The following is a 9,786-nucleotide window of genomic DNA, read 5'->3' as shown; positions in this document are numbered from 1 at the left end:
GCTGAATCTTCATGCTGCTGGAGTGGTTGTGGCCACGAGGCGGTCGGCCAGTCCTGCCAAGCGTCACGCAACACGTGTGACACCCACGCATTTCAGTGCCGTGATCCGCATCACCGCACTGAAATGAAATGTCACGCATTACCGTGACCTGCGAGCCAACGGCGCCTGTCACTTGTGCCTGTGAACCGTGGCTCTCTGCTGCCCGAGGTGCCGCCTGTGTCCCAAACAGTAAGTAACAGCAGACTGCGCCGCAGCTCTCTGAGAGCCGGCGCTACAAATGTATCGAGTTGCACTTCTATCTGCCAGGACTTGGAGAGCTGCCTGTTGCCCTGGAAACAGCTTAAACACAGAATGCGGCACATGATGACACTGCGCAGGGGCCGGGCTGCCTCCACATTGCAGCCAATGATGATCACCTTCCGACGTGTCAGCAGGGGGCCGGGATGATCATTAAATCCGGATGTGCGGTACTCCCGCGTCACGTCCGGCCGCCAACAGGAAGTTAGTGCGGTCTGCGCTCATCATGCAACGCACACCAGGCAGCAGCAGGCCGGGCCGGCCGCAGGGTCCCGACCCGTCCGACCCCATGCGGCAGGACGAAGACGCAGATTATACAGCAGGCTCAACTTGGTCACAGTGCGTCATGATGCCGCTCATGGTGCACCGTTAGCTACACTGCTGCTGACTCTTGTGCCTCGAGTGGGGCCTCTTATGGCGGTTGCTCGGCCCCGCCAGGATAGACTCACATGAACAGGCCCCAGCCTGGACTAACGCGGGCGCCAGCGGCAAACCAAAATGATTGCCGCGAGGGCTGCTCGGGTCCAAGAAACGGCGGCAAACCTGACCCAACCCCGAGGACAGGACTGCGGTGACGGCTAAATCCCAGGCCAGAACAACACCACCGTGCATCTCTGCCGCTGAATCTTCATGCTGCTGGAGTGGTTGTGGCCACGAGGCGGTCGGCCTGTATCAGTTTGCAGCTTCTCGCCTCTCAAAGTAAGTCAGTGGAGTGAGATATCGCTCTCACTTCTAATAAAACGTGGTTTAATATTAGCGTGCTGTCGGTTATCTTCGCCTGCGTGCACTGCCTGTGTAGAGCTGAAGTCTTAGTATGTTGGTGATCACACAATTTTCAGATGCGACATAATGGTGTCAGAGTCTGTTGCATCTCTGGCGTGATGATCTGGGCCGCTGGCTGAGGGGCTGGGCAGGTAGCGGAGCGCTGACCGGGGCCAACCGCTCTCAGGGTAATTATTTGTATAGGGTTGCCTGTGTGTTGACTCTTAATTAGGCAGGTCATGTGTGCCACGCTGGTGGCTGCGGGGCTGGGTGGGCAGTTTCGCTCCGACCGGGACGGACCGCATCGTTCGGGGTAACTGATTTATAGGGTGGAGTCGTATTTGAAATAAAGATTACCATTGCGTGCACCCTGGCTGTTACCTATGTTTTGTGCCTCAGCCTTCAATGAATGTCAGTCTGTGGAGTCCGCGAGTCAGTTGATTGTTGAATTTAATTTTATTTACTGAGACCGCTGTCTGACGATCCATGTAGTTGGGCCCTCACATCCTGTTTGGGCCGGGTCCCACGTGGGACAGAGCGGCCTTCAGTCCACATTTGCTCTGCATGTTTGATTGCCATGGAGAAGCCAGAGGGGCCCAGTGGGCAAAGGCTGGCTAAAGCAGGATCTGCTAACTGTTTGTCTGCCAGTCCGCCCGGTGCTGTGGCACACCTGTCCGTTTACGCTGTGACCAGGCGCCCGAGTACTGTCTTTAAAAGACATCATTGCGCTACTGTACTCGGCTCTGCACCAGAGACCAGCATTGCAGGCCGTCCGCAGTCTGTGCTGTGCACTTCGACTCCTCTGCCCCGGGGTCAAGTAGCCTCTCCCTGAAGCAGCAATCCGCACCACTGGGGTCACTAACTTTCGAAAATCTGGACTGATGCCTCCATTGCCACTGGTCGAATTGCCCTTGTGCAACGAGAGACCGAGCCTCTGCCGGAGCCCCTGCCTACATTGCTATGGACGCCAGCACTATTGAATGGAGACAACAAGTAGGCACCTTCAGCATTTCCCTCACACTAGTAAGTAAGGTTGCTAAATACTGGACATTTGCTCATGTCGATTTCAGGCTCACGCAGGACTGAAAGTGATTTAAAAAATTGTCTTTGTAAAGTGTATATATTTTACGATGGACTTTCTGTCTTTACTTTATTAATGAGTCAGTTATGATTAACTTCGCAGCTCCAAAACACTGCAAAGTGTTCTTATTTTTACTTTTTAAAGAATGCACTGATAGGAGGAAAAATATCAACTTTCGGGGCTTCTCAGAACAGCCAGGCCAATAAAATACTGCTCATGCCAGTAAAAAGAGCCTCGTGGTAACCCTAAAGGTAAGTGGCTGGGTGCAATACGACCTTCCTGTGATCTGCTGCAGAATAGGGAGCAATAGTGAAGGCAATAATCGAAACAGGCCAGTCCAACCCCAGTCAGGCTTGCGTTCTTTGTTGCTGGCAGGAAGGTGAATATGCACTCTGAGCAGCAAATGCTGCTGCTTTTGGGTCAGTCAAAGCCTGGTTGAAGCTTGTGGTTATTATGGTGGGGAGAAGGGTTTACATTACTCTCTGTGTCACATGACATCAAGTACTCAAATGTGGCCGATCCGTAGCTGCTTCCTGTTGTGTTTTTCATGCGAATTGTAACACCGTGAATCCTGACTTGTTAATCCTAAACACTTTGCATTCTGAGAATAATAGTTTTCTCCTTTCCTATCATAATGCATGGGCACACAAATCCCAGAATACAAAGAACACCTGGTTATAAAAAGCAGACGTTTTGTGATCAATAGCAACCTTTAATTTCAGGTGCTCTGCAGCAGTTTCAAGATCTTTTTTTAAAGTTTCTCACAGCTTAAAAGGGTATAATTTGTCATATTCATCCGTCCCCATGGACTTCATTACTTGGTTTTGCTCGTGAAAAATTGTCACTCATAATCGTTGAAATGTCACTCATAATTGCACTGAAATTTAAAAAATGTCACACATAGCAATCTGAAACCTTGGCAGCTATGTACAGAGTACAAAGACAACCAAACGCATCCGGCTCTGAAGTCCCTTAAAGAGACAAACTGATATATACGCAGATATATGGGAAGCCTCGTGAAGCCCACACGGCAGGGGAAAAGGAAATGGGAGGGGAATCTCGCGCAGGCTGGATCATTTCAAAGAAGCCCAAGAAAAACCACGCTGCAATAAAACTCCCATTACCTTATTAAAATGTCCTTGTTAGAATGAGTTCCCTGTAAAAGCACGCACTGCAAACACACTGCGCTGGTGCTCTGCTGACTTATCCCGCTCGGATTCTGCATCTATTCGAACTGCCTCATACGAGCCTTCTGGCGACTTTTGCTCGGTTGTCATTGTGCATCCAGAGTGGCTTTTAGGATGTGATTCTGCCTCATTAGTGATGTGTTCTGGTTGTACGGTTCGGCTCCCGGTTCTGTGCACGCAGCAGGGAGGCCAAGGACTGGTTGTGCAGGTAGGGGGGCGGGAACGGGGCCGGGGAGACACGGAGAGCGAGGCAGCGGTAGGGGGGCGGGAACGGGGTGTAATGGGACGATCCCAAGAGATTTGGGAGGGATTTAGCTAGTTATTCGAAAAAGGGGATTTAAAAGCTGTAGAGAAGCATCTAAGATCTATAAAAGACCCGGTTCCCCAACCCAGCGACTTTAATAAAGCTGTGCTCTATTTCCCAAATACATTCTTTAATTAATTCTGTTTCTAACTTGTGCCTCTCTCGTCCAATATCTTACACTTCCATAGCTTAGATCACTCACCCTTGTAGATTCTTTCCAAATTCTGGTCGGTAGCTCCTGCCCATTGCACAAACTGCGAGCGCCGTGTCCCCGTTCTGGAAGCTCACCCCGCCGTGCGCCGAGGGCTCCGGAGAGTCAGCGCCGCTGTCCTCGTCGTCTCGGGCTTCCCCCTCCGTCACCGGGTCCACCTGGAAGCGGCTCTGACTGGGCGTGGGTCCGAGGGGCCAGTTGGGCCTGGCGCCTGCGGCCAACAGTTCCTCCTCACCTGGGGCCAGCTTCGTGGAGCCAAAACAGGATGACAAACAATAAGCCACGCCCGCGGGACTTCCGGCCGCGCAGGGATTGGCCGGCCGAAAGAAACAGAAAGCAAAAAAACGCCCACGGAAGAAAACGCGAAAACGCACCTCGAATCAGGTGGAGACAGAACATTTTTTTCACACCCCACGAAGAAATTACGTCAGAAGGAGAAGAAAACGCAAAAACGCCCTTGAATCGGAGCAAGCATAAGACAGATAGAGCCGTCGACCAGGAGCCCGCCCGCACTCACCGGTTGTCTGAGGCGGCGGCGGCTCCTCTCCGCTGGGCTCTTCTGGGTGACGGTGGCAGGGCTCTCTCCTCGGGAGAGCCTCGCCGGAGGACGGTTCCTTCTTCTTCCCGGCAGGAGCGCGGGGTGGCCTCCCGTCCGCTTCCTGGTTTCTCCTCACTCCAGCAGCCAATCACCGCGCAGGTCACCCGGCGAGCCTCCCGCAGCCTGAACCAATGGCAGCGCGGCTCCCGGGTGACGTCAGCGGTGGTTCCCTCGGCTTCTCCACGGCCCCGGGGCTGCGGCGGTGATTTTCACGGCCAAAATGGCTGTGCACAAAAAGCGCTCAGGGGGAAGCACAGCGCTTCCGACTGACTGCGGGAGGGGGCGGGAAAGGGGGAGGAGAGACGCAGAAGACGGCCGGAGCAGGAAGGTGGGTGCCGGCAATGCCGGAACAGATTCGGGGGCGTTCCCGGCTTTTGGCTGACGTCGCGTGACGTCGCCAAAAGCCAAAGATTCTCGGGAACGCCCCCGAATCTGGTCCGGCCATGACGGACGCCTCTCTGTTCCAATGGCTAGCCTCCATTTATGGAGCTAGCCAATGAAGCAGAGGGGCGTGTTCAAGTCACCCATACTAGAAACTACAGATTTCTCTGGAGGCGGAGCTTACAGCTCCGTTCCCCAGCGAAACCTAAAAAAGGAATAAGTACCAACATTAAATTGTAGTTGCAACAACTGCAATGCCCCCAATGAAACAGACACAACAACCACTTACTTGTAAAATATCCAATTCAAAAATCCTCAAATCCAATGATAATGATGCAGCAGACAAAAAGAGTGATCTTTCCAGCTCAAAATCCAGAGGCAGAATGAGCAGGAGATGGACAAAGCACTGGGAGGAGCCTGCTGGACAGGAACAGGAAGTTGGAGATTCTGTGGCACTTCCGCCCTCTCCCCCATTTAAAAAAAGGACTCCTTGCACAAAATAGGACAACCAAATGTCAATCTGAGGAGTTGTTTTCATCCAAATCATCATTTGCGGAAGGTTTTATGCTGCTAGAGATGATATTCTTCTCCAGATTGAAAATTTTACATGTTTGAGTTCTCGAGCTTCACCTTACGATGGCGCGTCCAAAATGACGTGTTTGCGTTCTCTCGCTCCCTGTCGCGTTGGATATGACGTGTTCGGGTTCTCTTGCTCCTTGTCGAGTTCGATATGACGTGTTCGCGTCCTCACACTCTCGCTCACGGTGGACAATTACGTGTTCGGGTTCTCTCGCTCCTTGTCGCGTTTGATATGACGTGTTCGCGTCCTCAGGTACTCGCTCGCAGTGGAGAATGACGTGTTTGAGATCTCATACTCTTGCGGTGCATGATCGCGAGACGAGTGACATGATCGCGGGCGCGAACTGTCGCGAGATAGCGCAAATGGCTACCAACATCTCGTGGAGCACGCGACCGGATCGGGAAAACTTGTCGGCGAACGCGAGGATCCCGGTAAGGCGATAGCACGCGCGAGAACGTGTTTTTAAAGCGAAAGCATTAAACAAATCTCCGGTACGCTGCGGATCGCAGAAATTTTGGCATTTGGGCACTCTCCGCAAAACACAAAAATGTCAAATTATCGCAATTTCCACAAACGGAACGGAATTTGACGTCCACCCTAGTTTTCGGTACCTAGTGTGCTATGAAGAAGGAGGCCACCTCAAAACACGCTTCGCAAGGGGACTTACAGGTAAGTTCGGAGGATACCAAATGAGGGTTTGGGTCACAAGGTCTTCAGGGGCACAGGAGCACAGCTGGTTCATCAGCACTAGCGGTCGGTGGTGGGAGTGCTGCCGGGCGGTGATGTGGGGTGGGGGTAGTAAACTATGGAATATGGCCAAATGCAGGTAAGTAAACATATAAGTTAATAAAACAAATTTCGTTGCGCGCACTGCATCGTATTTGGCGATGCAGTGCGCGCAACAAAATTCATTTTATTTATATGTTTACTTACCTGCATTTGGCCGTATTCCATAGTTTACTACCCCCACCCTGCCCCTCCCCACGTCACCGCCCGGCAGCACTCCCACCACCGACCGCTAGTGTTCATCAGTATAAAGGCCAAGTGGGCTGGGTGAAGAGCCGATAGGTCAGCCGAGCTTTGAGCATCAAGATGGTCTTCACGGTCAGGGGCAGGTAGATTGCAGGGACGATTTGCGGACAGCTTGGCTACTCACAAAGTGGGTCTCAGGGGTCTCGCCGTCTCATGAGGTGTGCTTGCTTCCTGAACAGTTGGAGTTCGGTTTGGACTCTTTGTCTCCGTATCAGTTGCAGGTGGTCTGGTACCTTGGGTGCTGCTATGGCACTGCTCAAGTAGGTCCTGGTGTCCTCTCACTTGGTGGGATGACAGATCGGACCTTCGTACCTGGTGTACTTCATCTTGCTTAGGTGCTGCTTCGGAGTCCCTGGGGAGCAGCAAATCAATAAACCGGAGCCTGCGGGTTCGGTGCCTGCAGACAGCAGGTGAGTAGTTCCTCTACTCTAAGGGAGTTCCCTGTCAATTGGCGAAGGGCTGGGGGTGCTCTTGGGTTCTTGGAGGCCTCAGCACAGTATGAGACAGCACACCAAGATGGTCGGATCCTTGGACACCGCAGGTAGGAAGTTGTGCCTAAATTCTGTAGTAGATATTCTGTTCTCAGGTCAGCCACTCTTCCCACCTTGGAAGGCCATTCTAGCCATTCTAGGTGGTGGAGGTGGAAAGCAGCAGATCAGGTTTTGTTCCCGGCCTCTGAGAGCACAGGCTTGCACCCCATGAGGTCAGAAACATGTCTGGTGGTGGCAGGCTTGCTAAGGCTAGTCAGATATTAAACCAGGGTTTGGGAGGTTTTTAGGGGACCCTCTAAGGTGTCCTCTGTGTGCATGTATTAATAAATCCAACACTGACATCAGTGAGGATTTTTTAAGACAAGATGTTTGGTATCAAACATCTTAAGGTACAGTGAAGCCATCATGGAGCTGGGGAACTTGTACTGACAAGTGGCTAGCCCATGTACTCTCTATGGCTTCCCAGAATAGATTTAGATATTGTATGTTCATATCTGCTCCTGGAGATATGTCCACACATAGGACACAGTGCACCTAGCCACCTAGCACCTAGCCAGACCTGCACCTCATGTAGCATCTGTGAGCATGGCACACAGGGATGTGTGTCATGTCATGTTGACTATTCAGTTTTTCTCTGCACCAAGACACTCAACCTGCAATGGCAGTTTGCATTACCTTGGTGAGGGATCCATAGGGTGGCACAATTGGTGCTGCAGCCCTGGAGGACCCTCTTCAGTCCCAATGCCCTGGGTACCAGGGGTCCTATTTACTAGGGACTTATAGGGGTTGCTGAAATTGTGCCAATTGTGGTACGGGTTTAGGGAAAGAACACTGGTTCTGGGAGCCTGGTTAGCAGGGACCCAGTATACCTCAGTCAAAGTTGCATCAAAAACCAGACAAAAAATGTAGAAGGGTACTGCAACAACAACACAGCTTCCCATACAACCCCCTCCCCCAGTCCACAGGTAAGAAGACTCAGCCACACCTGGGAGAGTCTTCCTACTGTCAGGCATGGAAGGGTAGGGAAGCACACTGGATTGTTGCAGGGCCTACTTTGTCTTACTTCCTCCTATCTAGGTCATTCCCTCTGGGGAGCTGACCAACTTCAACAGTTTCAGATCTCATTTGAAAATGCCCTTTTGTCTACTTCCTCATTGTCCCCACTCAATCATTTTGGTTTGGGATCAGAGGTGGCCACCTCTACTACTCCTAACACCCAGCTTACCCAAAGAGGTTACCCACAGCTTGAGTAACCCCACCATGACCAACAGGGCCAGGGGGCCGAACTTACTATTTGACATGGGGTCAGACCACCATGCCAAGAACAGTGCAGCCATGAAGGCTAACACCCAGCAGAGGCCACTGACTACTATCAGTGCCCAAAACCACACCTTTAGCGCTTTACTGACTGATTGAGGAGTCAACGTAGAGGTTTCTTGGGGCGCCGGTAACCGGTCTGCTGCTTGAGAGTAGGGGGTTACTACCTCTTGTAGAAAACACCCTTCTTCCACCCTCTTTTCTGTCGGTTGAGAAACCATTATCTCAAGCTGAATAGCTGCCTGACTGGTCGGGACTTTTTGTGGGTAAGGTAGGACTTCGATATGAAAATGAAAGTTGTGCTGTTCCTGAATGACCTAGAATGTAGCAATATACAAGGGGCAGTAGGCTACAGAGTCAAAGAGATGGGAATCCATTTCTTTGGAATGTAATGCCCTCACACACCCAGTTGGGTGTCATGCTTCATCATCAGGCTGCTCCTCGTCTTGCCAGCGCTGCAATGCTTGACGGGCTCCCGATGAGGGGCACTTTGGCGGAGATCATTTTCAAAATAGCCGTTTGGTGCCGTGGGGGTGAGAGATTTAGTGAGTGTAGATGAATAAGTGGTGTGTGATATTTATGTGAGTTAAAACAGGGTTGGGAGTACCAGCAAAAATAACTTTAATTCTGGGGTCTCCAACCCTGATTAAAATAAAGAGGAAAGGCGCAATGCTAAGTTAATGACTTCGGTGTGGCGCTCTTCCGTGGGGTTGATCAACATGTTTCTTCGCAATTCTACAAGTTTAGAGGAGATTCATCAGGACCTAAAGTAAAAAAACTATCTACACTAAGGTGGACCCGAAAACAATAATGAATTAATGTTTGTGATTTAAGCCACCATGACTTACTCTGTCTAATGGCTGGTAGTACTGGTTCTACCTATTTAGGAGGGAAAATCACATATTACTGTATGATGTCAAACCAATATCACAAGTATTAAACACTACTGTCCTATTCCCTGTGTGTCTAAATCACAGCACACAGTGGTGAGGTGTTACAGGCATATAAACACCAGGTGCCAAATATTGAAGTGGTCGAATTATTGCTCATGTGTGTAGTGACCACATCCATGTTTTAAAAACCAAAAACTGCAGCAAGAGCACAAGACTCAACCTAATTGGGATATACTACTGCTTCATCAATCCTCGGCAGATCAAGATATGAGGAACTTCCCCATATACTACAGGGGTATGCAGATAAAAAGGAACAGTTAAAAGCTGCCAGCTTGCGAAGTTAATAGCGTTTTAATTGAATAAACTAGAGGATTGGATATGTGGGCTTCCTTAGAACATATAGTGACATGCTCCTACATCCCGCTATCTGCACATCATTCAAGGGTAGTTCATTAGCATTGCACGCATCATTAAAAAATCTCAGTTATGGTGGAACAACACAGGCTTCATATTTGTTACTGAAGTTGAGATAAAGAAACAGAAAAAGGTAGAGGAGGTAGGGAAAGTGCATCTACCTAGTAAAATGTTTTAAACTGGCTGGGAAGCCCTTTAACAGGGGTTGGGAGTGCAAAACATCAACAGACCATAAAGG

The 9,786-nt window shown here is 50.6% G+C and overlaps 1 long non-coding RNA gene across 1 annotated transcript in view; it reads left to right on the top strand.

Annotated features, from left to right (window-relative positions):
- Nucleotides 1–503: 503 nt before the first annotated feature.
- LOC144782950 (uncharacterized) overlaps nt 504–9,786 on the top strand; it is a 32,302-nt gene continuing 23,019 nt past the window's right edge. Inside the window, exon 1 of the long non-coding RNA XR_013601331.1 lies at nt 504–996. This is a non-coding gene — a long non-coding RNA (uncharacterized LOC144782950). The remainder of the gene's footprint in view (nt 997–9,786) is intronic.

This window comes from Lissotriton helveticus, chromosome 9, assembly GCF_964261635.1.
Source record: "Lissotriton helveticus chromosome 9, aLisHel1.1, whole genome shotgun sequence".
NCBI lineage: Eukaryota > Metazoa > Chordata > Amphibia > Caudata > Salamandridae > Lissotriton > Lissotriton helveticus.
This window is presented reverse-complemented; position numbering and strand designations above follow the sequence as displayed.